General features: G+C 40.2%; 1 protein-coding gene across 3 annotated transcripts in view; it reads left to right on the forward strand.

Moving 5' to 3' along the window:
* Dgkg (diacylglycerol kinase gamma) overlaps nt 1-13,586 on the forward strand; it is a 199,304-nt gene that overhangs the window by 22,175 nt on the left and 163,543 nt on the right. The window contains exon 1 of one of the 3 annotated variants that reach the window (XM_087902010.1): nt 8,974-9,105. The exons of the other annotated variants lie outside the window; for them this stretch is intronic. The gene's annotated coding sequence lies outside the window, so the exon portion shown is untranslated. Of the gene's footprint in view, nt 1-8,973; nt 9,106-13,586 lie in introns of those variants that run through there. 3 annotated transcript variants of the gene reach the window in all.

Here is a 13,586-nt window from a genome sequence, read left to right on the forward strand (position 1 = left end):
AAAACAATCCATTTATTTAGCTGGAGTGCTCATTTTTGCATGGTCCAAAAGCAATATACACATTCACAAATAATACTCATTGATTACAAAAGTCATAATACACATTGTTCATATGTAACTACACAAAAGACATATACTTACGCCAGTATTCCTAATTACAGTAATTGTTTAACCTGCGAGTGAATAGTCTACATTTTCTCGAGCATTTTTCATTTCATCTATTTTTCCAACACTACTCCTATAAAATGGCATAGAGTATTCTCCCATAGTTTATCAGACCTCCCGTATTTCTCTTTATGTCTCTTGCTTCACTGCTGACCTTGCTGACAGTGAGGTGTTGACCCTGTCATTGCTCTCCCCTTGTCTCTCCCAAATTCAGGTTGACCTGTGGGTTTTGTTGATGACACCATTTTGTTCTGTTTTTTAATTGAACAACAACAACAATAAAAAAGAGGCTTTGGGGGGGGTTATTTACTTTTCAATTATTTTTGTTTTCTTTTACTTTGTTTTAAAAAATTTGCTTATTTTTATTTTATGAGCATTGGTGTTTGCCTGCATGTATGTCTGTGTAAAGATATCAGATCCCCTGGAACTGGAGTTGTAGACAATTGTGAGCTGCCACGTGGGTCTGGTCATTGAATGTGGATGCTCTGGAAGAGTAGCCAATGCTCTTAACCACTGAGCCATCTCCTCAGTCCCTCAGGGTTTTTTATCTCTAATTCATTTATTTCTGAGTTCATAACATTCTTCTTAGCTTATTTAGATGATTTTGGCATTCTTTTTTTTCTATCATGTGAGTTGGAGGCTTGATTCATTTGTGTCTGTGGGTAGTGTCATTTCAGTAATGGGTGGGTGGGTAGATTGTGGGTAGTTGCTCAGCTGGTTGGGTAAGTGAGTGGATGACCAGATAGGTGGGTGGATGAGTGCGTGGGTGATTGGTTTTGACCTATGGTGTTTTCTAAGAAATGTGTTCAAGGCTTCAAGTATCCTTTAAGCATGGCTGTAAATAAATTTTACACCTTCTAAAGCAATATATAACTCCCATGTTTTTATTTTCTTTTTAAGCAAGAAATTCCTTAGGAATGTGTGGAGGTTTTTCTTAGTTTTCATGTTGTTTTGATGAGATTGATACTCAAATCCTCAGGTGGAGGTTGTCAGACAAAACAACACTAATTTCACTGAGGGATGCTCTTGTGTGGGCTGTGGAGATGGTTATCACTAAAATGCTTACTACATAAGAATGTGGACGTGAGTTTGGATTCCATCACTCACATGAAAACAAGACAAACAAACCCTGTAATCCCAGCTCCAAGGAAGTGGAGACAGAAAAATTTATGGGCTTAATAGTCAAACCATCTGAATTGTTGAGCTCCAGATTCAATGAGACAATTGAGGAATCACATGGTGTTGGCCTCTATTCTTCATACACATGTACACACATACACACACACATACACACACACACACACACACACACACACGCACGCACGCACAAACGCACGCACACGGTATTACCTCCGCCCCCATGAAAGGGAAAGGGCAGGAGGATTTTGCTAAGGAAGAAGCTGGATGATCCTGTGGTGTTATTGCCAGTGAGAAGGGGAAACCAGACCTACATACCACATAGCTTTGTATTAGTCAGCAACTGATTCAAGTAGCCTGGGAGGGGGTGTGGTCTTAGACATGGAAGCCTGTAGCCAGAGACTTTCTCTGTTCCGCCCAGTTCCATTGGACCAGTTTCTCTCCTGCCCACTGTTCCCTGCAGCTATTTATAAAATAATCATTTGGAGGCTTAATATTAATTATAATTGCTTGACTCAGGCTTATTAATGGCTAGCTCTTACATTTAAATTAACCCATTTCTAGTGATCTGTGTATCACCACGTGCCCTGTGGCTTACCGGTGAACTCTGGAATCTTTCTCCTCTGGGGCCTGCTGGAGTCTCCCTGACTCCATCTTCTCTCTCCCTGTCTCTCTGTTTGGATTTTCCTACTAGCTATAGTCTGCCCTGCCATTGGCCAAAGCAGCTTTATTTATAACCCAATAAAAAGCAACACATATTTACAGTGTGAAAAAGAATATTCCACATCATTTCCCCTTTTTGTCTAATTAAAAATGAAAGTTTTAACATTGTAAAATTACATATAACAAAACAGGAGGTATCAAGCAAGATTATTATATTATATATTATAATTATTATATAATTATTATTTTAGTGTCTTTAGAGTATTCTTTTAATCTACAACTGTCTCTATTCTTTTTCCCCTCACTATCACTCTCTCAAGCCTATGTACATTTTTAAACATACTATAACCAATTTAGAGGTTTCTTTTTGTCTGAATCTGACTTTACTGTGTATCTATAATCATGGATGTGACTAGAACCAAAGTGGAAGCTTTGGCTGTTGGCTCTGCTCTGTTTTGCTTTCCAGTATGGTGGAGGTATGTTTACCACCAACTTTGGGAGTCCCACATTGTATGCTGAATGTAGCTGGAAGTCTTTTCTCTGTCCCATCTGGTTCAACTGGACTGGTTTCTCTACTGCCTGTCAGTCACAGCAATCATTTATAAAATAATCATTTAGAGGCTCAATGTTAATTATAATTGCTTGGTTGATGACTCAGGCTTATTACTGACTAGCTTTTACATTTAAATTAACACATTTCTAATAATCTATGTATCACCATGCATCCCATGGCTTACTGGTAATACTCTGGCATCTTACTCCTTTGGTGGCTGCTGGAGTCTTCCTGACTCTGCCTTCTTTTTCCCTGTCTCTCTGCTTGAATTTCCTGCCTGGCCATATTTTACTCTGCCAGAGGCCAAAACAGCCATATTCATCAACCAATAAGAGCAACACATATTTGCAGCATACAGAAGGACATCCCACATCAGGACCCTCTTCTCAGCTGAAGCAATTACTGGAAAGGGTAGGCAGAAAACTGGCTACTGGAAACCCCTTACAGCAAAGTGGAGAGAAGATTCTTCTGGTCAGAATAGTTCATCACCTACTGAGACTGTTTATAGTTTAATATTTTAATTAACTTTCACTTGTTGACTTATAACTGATATAAGGCCCTTCCCCCATGTATCTTATGAAACTTTAAAGCATGATTTTTAGCAATGTCAGGGCATTTAACTTTCACATATTTTACAAACTGTACATAGCACACTGAGATGGTGTTGGAATTCTTGTTACTGTAAACAATGCTGCTGCAAATATCCTTGGCTTGAAACCTTGCAGTGGTTGTGCTACTATTGTCACCTGTGTACTTAAAGAAAAGCCCACAGGCCTTTCTGTCTCTCCTTCAAAGGGGCAACTTCTGCCTTTCTTCCTTCTCCCCATTTCTCCTCTTCCCCCTCTCTGTTTCTCTCTCTCTCTCTCTCTCTCTCTCTCTCTCTCTCTCTCTCTTCTCTTCTCCCTTCTTCCTTTACCCCTTTCTCCTCCATAACCCACTAAATAAATATCCAACCCTACTCTAAAAGAAAGATAAGCCCACAGAACTAAATTTGGTGAAAATTCATCTTTGGGGCTGTATGTCTGTGCTATTTGGATAATTTAGCTCTACATCAACAACAGTGGAGCTGTGGTTTCTTACTTTCTTGCCAACAAAAGTATTACCTTTTTTTAATTGTTAACAATTGGATAGGTGACAGTAGCATCTTGTCATGTCTCTGTTCAATGAAGTAGCGTATAAATGAATATAAAATATAAAAATGAGTGGCATTCCCAACCTAAGATGGTGGCATCAACACCATGTCTAACATTCTAGATGGAGAGTGAAATTAGCATTGAGAGGTGTTTTAAATATTCTTTATCTCACTCTTTGCCATTTTCACGTGAGAATGGAAGTAACTGCTTAACTCCACTTTAGATACTGAATCTCGGAACTTAAAATTAAACCCAAAGGTTGCAAAACACACTATGGTTCCTCTCTAGTTTGCTGGGAGGTAAATGTGGTCTTTCTTCCCACTTGAATCTGTGGTTATGAATGGGAGATTCACAAGCCTCCTGAGAAACATTTTTATTTTGTACTTTATTCTCATGACAATATTTGAAATTCTTATTAATATGTTTGTATTTTCTTGATGGCTGTCTCCCGTCAAGCACTGCCATGTGACATCAGTGACCCTATTATATTTTCTTATGACATAGTGGCAAAGAGCATCTTCCAGAGTCAGAGCACATGGACTTTTGAGTCTTGGATCTGTATGACCTAAAGCAGTAATTAGTTTTGCCTTCTTCTTACTTGTTTATTTTTTGGTTTTGTTTTTAGCTATAAGGTCTTAATGTTTAACCTAGGTTAGCCTGGAGATCATTACAAAGCCTGGGCTAGCCTTGAACATGATTTTCCTGACTCACCTTTTCAAATGCTGGGACTATAAGATGACACTAGTATGGTGGACTTTAGCTTTCCCATCTTTAAAATGAGCAACTAGTGTCTCTTTCAGAGACACTCAACCAAATGCAATATGCAAACTGGTTAGGACAGTCTGTTTGCTCATACTGGATTCTAAGTACCTAGACCAGTGGTTCTCAACATTTCTAATGCTTCAACCCTTTCTAATACAGTTCCTCATGTTGTGCTGACCCCAACCATAAAATTATTTTGTTGTGGGCCGGAAAGATTGTGCGGAGTTTAAGAGCACTAGCTGCTCTTCCAGAGGACCTGGATTTGATTCCCAGCACCCACATGGAAATTCAAAACTGTTTATAACTCCAGTTCCATGGGATCCAGCACCGTCACACAGACATACATATAGGCAAAAACACAAATACACATAAAAAGTAAAAATAAATAAACTTAAAAAATATTTGTTTCATTGCTACTTTGTAGCTATAATTTTGTTACTGTTATGAATTGTAGTATGAATATCCAATATGCAGGATATCTGAAATGCAACCCTGAAAGGGTCATGACTCGTGGGTTGAGAATTACTGCTCTAAACTGGGCCATACAAGAGCATAACATCTGAGGCAGGCGTCAGGTGGGTGCACCCCTGAGTGTTCTTGTCCATGGTGCTGAATCATCACTGCATGCATGCCCATTACAACGTTGTTGGTTCTACCATGTTGCTGGCAGAAGAAATACTTCTTTTGTAAACTAAACCTTGGGCTTCTATAATGTGCCAGAAGATCCGTCCCCAGGCAGTGCACAGTCTAAGGAAGCCATTCATAACTTTTCTAGATCTGAGAAACAGTACAGGTGCTGGAGGATGCAAGCTTCTTCATGTCCAGGCAGAAGTGGGTTTGCTTGATGGTGTGGCTGCCTACAAGGTGCTCTGATAATACCTGAGAAGATTGCCCTGAGAATCACATTCGATAGAATCCCATATAGATCTGGTATGCTAGATAAATGGTTGTTGCTTGTATTGATGTGAGGAATTGAAACTAGAGGAGAAAAGGGAAAGGAATGTAAACAACAGAAGGTCAAGAAGGCAGAGGGGAAACGGAGGAGCACAAGGGGTCCCCAAAAGTGGAGAGTGGCGATGGACCAGCTGTAACTCCCCCTGAGCTGTGGAGCTCATGTCCCTTGAAGACTGTTTCAGACGGGACAACTGCTGCTCTGGTGTGCCGCTAAGACCCAGAGACCCCATCACCTTGCTGCTACAACCACCATGCTACCAGCTGCTTTTACAACCCCATCTCCTTTTCTACTGACTCAAGCCTCAGGCTTTAGGGCCAGAGATTTTCTGGTGTTTCTTCCCGAACAGTTCTATTTCTTGTGTCTGAATGAGCTCCCAGCATTGATAGAGCGGTCATTCTTCTGGCCTTCTAGGGACTTTCTGTTTGTTTCTTGTCCATTGACTTTGTAGTAAGAAACTGATGCCATCTATTCTGTGCCTTCCCTAGATGACATATTTGTCACAAAGTGTCACAGAAGGGGTATTAAAAAAACAAGGATAGGAGATAAAGGAAATTTCTATAGGGAACACAAGTCATAGAATCTTAGAAGCACGGCACAGCGATGGGTTTCTGGGTGTCTAGAAACCCTGAATTCCAGTAATGTTTTCCTCTGTCAAGAAAACATGATCAACGTGAGAGACCCAGACTCTGTCTGCCCAGAGGCCTTGTAGGAAGCACTAGCTCCAGGCCTTCCAACTTTTTCCTCTTAGCCATGCCCCTTGCACTGGTAGAAAGCAGTGTTTCTAGACGGCATGTTGCTGAGACATGCTGAACTTCTCAAGACCTTTAAGTTCCAATAACTCTCTTTTCCAATGTATTTCCAGGCAGTGCTGTTGCCGTGGGTGTGGGGACCACACTTTAGGAACCATTAATTCAAAGCTTGCTTTGACAAGCAGAAGCTCTGTGAGAACGATGCTCAGAGCAGCTATGTAAAGCACACATCAATATTATTGCTGTGCCTATCTTCAAATTACAAATAACTTGTTTCAGATCACCCAGTTGTGAGCCAAGATTTGATGTCTGATATCTCTAGCTCCAAGGTCAGACTTGTGCTTCATGCTTTGGACACAAGTCTCCTAGACACCAAATATGACTCTAGAGAAGAACCTTCCTGATATAGCAACTTTCTGAAGGAGGCTTCTATTCATGATCCTTTCCCTGGAGCCCCTCAGCCCTAGAGTCTAGAATAGGACCTTCCCACTGCTCTGCACAACCATACTTCATCATTTCTCTGTAGGGGCCTGTACCAGGCTTTTTCTCTGGGGTCCCCAGCTCCCAACTCACAGCACAGAGAGTTATTACTAGTTTTGAATTTTCGGCCTAGCTTAGGTTCATTCTGGCTAGGTCTTTTAACTTAAACAAACCTATTTCTCTTTATCTACTATTTGCCTTGGGGATTTTTACTTTTATTTCTTTCTGTATATCTTACTTTCTTATTTCTCGTGTCTGGCTGGTGGTGCCTGCCTGGCTTCTTACCCTGGGCATCTCCTTCATTTTTTCTTCTTCTCCTCTTGAGCCTAGATTTCTCCTGTGTATTCACTCTCCCTGCCAACCCTACCTATCCTTTCTCCTGCCTAACTATTGGTCATTCAGCTCTTTATTAGACTAATCAGGTGCCTTAAATAGGCAAGGGGAAACAAATGCAACACATCTTTCATAACTAAGCAAATGTAGCATAAACAAAAGTAACACACCTTTACACAGTTAAAGTAATGGTCTACAGCATAAACAAATGTAACACACCTTTACACAGTTAAAGTAATGGTCTACAGCATAAACAAATGTAACACACCTTTACACAGTTAAAGTAATGGTCTACAGCATAAACAAATGTAACACACCTTTACACAGTTAAAGTAATGGTCTACAGCATAAACAAATGTAACACACCTTTACACAGTTAAAGTAATGGTCTACAGCATAAACAAATGTAACGCACCTTTACACAGTTAAAGTAATGGTCTACAGCATAAACAAATGTAACACATCTTTGCCCAGTTAAAATAATATCCCACAACAGGGTCCCACATATTGAAGTCGAGTGAACATCCCCCTAAGTTTTCCCACCAGGACAAGAACAAGGGGCTGTTGGCATCTCGTGTTTTGCCCACCAACCTCCTGCGTGTTTTGCATTCCGCTCCACGTTTGTGTTCATGTGTGATATCATTTTTCTCCTTTACTAATAGGCCTCTGGGAACATGCTGTGGTTTTGCCTCTGGTCTGTCTTACCATTTGGGGATGACATTGCTGTATCTCTGAACATGGCTTTGTGGATGGCCTCCGCACCTTGCACAGGGCCAGTTGCTTAGGTATTCAAAACGTGTTCGCCCCAGGGACGTAAAGGAGAGATGGTGAGCTTTGAAACTAAACAGACTGAGGTTCAAAACCAGTTGTGTCACTTCCTAGCGGGGGAACTCTGGGCCTGTCTCTACAGCTTGCAAAACAGGCATAAAAATAGCTTCCTTGCAGGGCTTGGTGACCATTACAGACAGTGAGAAAGACAGATCTGCCGTAGGCTGGTAATGGGGCTTGCTCCTGTTACCATGTGTTGTTCAAATGATTTATTGGGCAGGTGCACAAATAAACTAATGACAAACCCTTAAACTGTGATGCCTCTGGGCTACACACTCTCCCAATGACAGCCCCTGGAGTAGCAGTCTCAACTCACGCCCCACATAAAACCCAAAACTGTCCTGGGTACCAGCCCAGCCCTAGGCTCCCCACCCTGCCCTGGGCAATTTGGTTCATGCTCCCCTCGACTGGAGATGTCACATTTACTCTGTTGCCACAAATGGAGTACAGCCTGCTTCTCAAATGGAAAGAAGTCCACTCTGAATTTTTGTGAGTAGCATGTAATTCCAAACTTTTAATATGTGTGTGTGTGTGTGTGTGTGTGTGTGCATGCACATGTGTGTGAGGGCTCCATACTGGTGCTCTACTAAATGAATTCTTAGATATTACTCATATTTGTTATTCATGAGCTCAAATTAGCTCATTACTTAGTTCCCTTGTGGCTCTAATTCAATTATCCCTGAAGTCAAGCTGCCTCTGAAGGCTCCAGAGCTTCTGCCCCCGCACTGACAGATGCCTGGAACCCCGTGACCTGGGGAGACCGTGCTGGTAGCATTTCAGGGTCCGTTCTGGTTTGAGTTGTTTGTGGTTTTCAGATATTCTTCTGGTTCCTTTATAAATTCGGAATTTTATAGTTCACTGGACTTCATAGCTATCACCCAGTCGGTGACACCTATTCCGTTAACCCTATTGAAAGTAGTGATATTTGCATCAAGGCTATTTTTAGCCTGTAATTTCCCAGCTACTAGGTTTTAAGTCACAAACAAGCTGCAGTTGGAGATCAACAATGCAAATCCGTGCCAGGCAGACACATGTGAATGTTGCACCCGGAAGTGCTTATAGAGGTACTTGTTTCTGTGACTGTGAAGCTACCTACTCCAAAACATGGTGGCTCAACAACCACTTTATTATTAATCTGCATAATCATATGCACTGGGAAAGCAGATGAGGTTTAGCAGGAGCCAGCTGTCTTATTTCTGTGCATTTCTTGTTAAGGCTTTAAAATCCAAGGGGACTTCTCGTCTGGCACACTCAGCTCATGGCTAAGATGGCTGTTGTGACTCAAACTCTTTGACTGGGGTCTTCGGATTTCATCATCATCTGGGTTTCTTGGCTCACTGTGTGATGGTAAGGCTCCTCTGTCCCTGTCTTCGCCTGTGGTCTCTATGAAGTATCTCGAGCCCTGTGTGGCTGAGCTTCCACAAGGGCCGTTTGGTCATCTCAATAAGCCACTAACTCTGGTCAAAGTTTCAATCTGATAGTCACAGTGTCGTTTCTACTGCGTCTTTGTGGGTCACTGGCACAGTCTAAACTTCAGTGATGAACTGAAAAGACCTTAAGATATCAGGAAAAGTGGTTAGTGGGAGATACTGCTGTAACAGATTATTACATAGTGGCAACTCATTGCTGAATCAAGCAACTTGACTACTTAGCACATACTATCAAGTAAGCAAACAAATAACTAAGTTATGTTTGCAAGTTGTAGCTTAGAGCCCCAATGTCCTATAAATTTATAGGTCATTATTTTAGTATAAAACTGTGTGTCACTGCATGTTTTTATTATGAGATCAGCAACTCCTATATGAAATTATAAACAATTTTACTCCAACTTGTGTCTTCTGTTTTCCTTCAATTTTTTTTATCATTCTATTCTCTCTATGGAGATATGCAAATAGATACAAGTAGATATAGGAAGAGCTCTTGTTCTGTGCAAATCATCTCATTTTAAAGAAGTTGAGGACCGTTTTTTAAACGGTCAGGATCTGAACCTCCTGAAATCTTGTAACCAGAGCTAGAAGTGAACTGAAGACTTCTTTTTTTCTCTCCTGCGGGAATTCAGACTCCTGTAGGAGAGAGATTTGGTCAAGTTCATCTAGTGTGATAAGCCATGCAATGGAGAAAAGCTCCCGGTGTTATTAAAGGACCAAGATGTTATTTCTAGCCTGGACCAAGCATTTTAAGGGACCTTCTTAGCATAGTACTTGAACTGAATAGCTAATATGCTAGCTAGTTTTTATGTCAATTTCACTCAAGCTATAGTCATTTTGGAAGAGGGAATCTCAATTGAGATTAGTCTGTAGACAAGCCTGTGGGGTAGGCAAGCCTGTGGGGCATTTTCTTGATTGATGACCAATGTGGAAGGGCCCAGATCACTGTGGGTGGAGACTCCTCTGTGCTGCTGATCCTGGGTACTGTAAGAAAACAGGCTGAGCAAACTTGGGGAACAAGTCAGTAAGCAGCACTCCTCCATGGCCTCTACATCAAAACCTGCTTCCAGGTTCCAGTCTTGAATTCCTTCCCTGAGTTTCCTAGATTACAAACTGTGAAATGGAATAAACCCTTTCGTCCCCAAATTTATTCTGGTCATGGTATTTTATTACAACAATAGAAAATCTAACAAAGACATCCAGGTAGGAGTCAAGGTTGATAAAGAAATAGCAGGAATAGAGCTGGAGAGATGGCTCAGCGGTTAAGAGCACTGGCTGCTCTTCCAGAGGTCCTGAGTTCAATTCCCAGCAACCACATGGAGACTCACAATGATCTGTGATGAGATCTGGTGCCCTCTTCTGGTGTGCAAGCATACATGCAAGCAGAGCACTATATACCTAATAAATCTTCTAAAAGGAAAGAAAAGAAGGAAGGAAGGGCAGGAATAAAAGTGAAAATGGAAGTGGCTATCAAAATGTGACCTTGTCCCGGAAAAATGTTTATCTCTCTAATCATTTTTTTTTCCTTATAAAAACGGGCTCACTGTGGCTTCATTTTAAGTCATCAGATGCACATAAATGAGATTCCCCAAAGCGATGTCATCTACATGCCGTGATGTCTTTAGGATAGCGAAAGAGAGATGAGGAGGTGTTTGCTCCTGAGTAATTGGGTATGGCTGATTCACTCGAATGAATAGAAAGACCTGGGGTACAATTCAATACACACTGAATTGCCGTCTCCTTTTGACTTATAAATCCCATGCTGACATCTGTACAGAACAAATAGAGTTTGAACCAGTATACAAAATTGCAGAGCTAGAATATGAGTTAGAAACCATTATTTCCACCCCCTCGTTTTATAGACAAGGAAACCGAGGCCTAGGGAACTGAAACAATTGCTCAAAGTGGTATAGCTCCAATGACATAAAATATTACTCCCTTCCAAGTCAGACAATATCCAATCTGAGTTTTATTTAGAAAATGCTACTAAATTTTATTCTGTCAGGGAAGACTGCTTACACAGAAAAGAGCCTCGATGAGAAATTATTGGGTTGGTGCTGACAGAGGAATGTGAACTGATGAAGAAAAAGTTGCCCATTATGAACTAGTGATTGCCTATCAAAGGGCAGAAGGCACGGGGGCCATCCTGTGGGACCCAGACGAGAGTCAGGCCATGTCTCTGGGCTGAACTTTCCCCAATAGAAATGAAGAACAAACAGGGATACACCTCTCACTGTGCAGCAGGGTTCTGAGCTGTAACGGAGCAATAAGAACAAGAACATGAACACTTGTTATTACAACAAACTTGTCTTCACCTCACACAGGGGCATTGACTCCTGCAGGACTCATCCAAAACTGTGAGCCTCCTTCTGTAGTATGAAGGCTTCTGTCCCGCCCAGTCCTATAATAAATTTTTTGTAGGAAGCCACTTTTTAGTTTTCCTGGCTGCCAAGAGTCCTGAAGTAATCACACAGATACTATATTATTTAAATCACTGCTTGGCCAATCACTTAAGTGTATTGCTAGCTAGCTCTTACATCTAGTATTGACCCATTTCCAGTATTTTGTATTTTACCTTGAGGCTCATGGCCTACCAGCAAGGTTCCAGCCTGTCTGTCTCTGGCGGTGGCTCCATGGCTTCTCCTTGACTCCATCCCTTTCTCACAGCATTCAATTAAGTTTTCCCTGCCTAGCTCTGTTCTACCCTATCACAGACCCAAAACAGCTTCTTTATTAACCAATGGTATCACAGCATACAGAGGGGAATCCCACATCACCTCCCTTTTTCTGCACAAATAAAAAGGAAGGTTTTAACTTTAACATAGTAAAATTACATATAACAAAACAAGTATCAAGTAACAATTATGGTTACAATATTTATATCTACTTTATATTTTATCACAGCTAAGGAAAGCTATAACTATATATTCTTCAACTCCATCAAAGACTGCAGAAGGATATAACATTACCTAAGATAACAGGAAGTGCATTGTAAGCAACTTCCAAAACTTCAGAATTGACAGAGACATCTTGCTGCTTGGACAGTTACCCAAAGTTCTTCTGTACTGTTAAGGCATCCATATTCAGCCTATAGGCCCATAGTGTCCAGCACACTTTTCCATGAAGTCTGAAATTTCAAAGATAGTTTCATCTATGTTGACAGTTCGTCAGTCACTTTCTTCTGTATCCTGCAGAATGTTTGCAGACTCTTTTATGAAGGACTGTCTCACCTTTAGGCAAGTTCAACAGTCATTTCTCTGTGGGTTCTACATGTCCAGTTCACCCAACATACCATCAAGCAGTCCAGAAAAGAGCAGTTTCTTGCCCAGATGGCTAACAAACTCCATAATGAGCCTCTTTGATGGCCATTATCCTCTTGAAGTAATTGGTGCTGCCAGGAGCACATGTGTCTCATGGTCATAAAAAGTCCTAAGTTATTAAAACATTTAATATGCCACATTCTGAAGGTCTCTGAAAGATTTGAAGAATACCTATCTAACTGAAATGTATCTCTATATATCTAGAAAACCTAACTAGCATGACTAGAAACTTGTCTATTATAGATGATTCTTTATTAAGCTATACTTTTAATTATACATTATATTTTTAAATGAGCTGCACAAACACAATACCTTAATCAAGAACAGAAATATACATAAACCCAGTTTAACAAAATTGACCTTAAACTTGTATCAATAAGCCAAGATCAATACCAATGCAAACCTTTATAGCATATCCTTCTTTAAATGTAAACAAACATTTATAAACAGTATTTTGGAATTTGGGAATAGTTTTCTCCAAACTACTTCCTGCTGTTTATCGGGTGACATATTTTGGAGCATTATCATGGCGACCTTTTGAGGGGTCTTGGTCCATCAAACCACATTAGTCTGGAATTAATCCACAGGTTCTCATCTTCTGTGGAAACAAAAGAACAACTGCTTTTCCAAAGCAACATATTCTTAGATCCATATTTTGAAATCAAGATATATATGTCGATTTAACTTTGCAGTCCATACAATGAAATGTCTCTTTGTACTTAGCTCATTCACAAATTAATTTTTAATTAAAAAATTAAAAATTTTTTAATTTGAATTAAAAAATTCAAAGAAAACACAATAATATACATAACCAAGACTCTCTGTGTATTCTCCATCTCTACATGGCCTATTTGTTTTAAATCTATTACTTTTAATATTTATTTTCTTATCTTTACTCCTTTAATCTATGACCTATCTCTTTAAAGACTTTGTTTTATTTTTTATTTTTACTTTTTTATAACTGTCTATATTTTTTCTCTCTCTCCCAAGCCTATGTACATTTTTTAAACACACTGCGTCTTGTTTAAAGATCTTTTATGTCTGAATCTGTCCTATTGTGTATCTGAAATCCTTTTTTGTT

The sequence above is a fragment of the Myodes glareolus genome, chromosome 2 (genome assembly GCF_982192425.1).
Source record: "Myodes glareolus chromosome 2, mMyoGla1.1, whole genome shotgun sequence".
NCBI classification, from domain to species: domain Eukaryota; kingdom Metazoa; phylum Chordata; class Mammalia; order Rodentia; family Cricetidae; genus Myodes; species Myodes glareolus.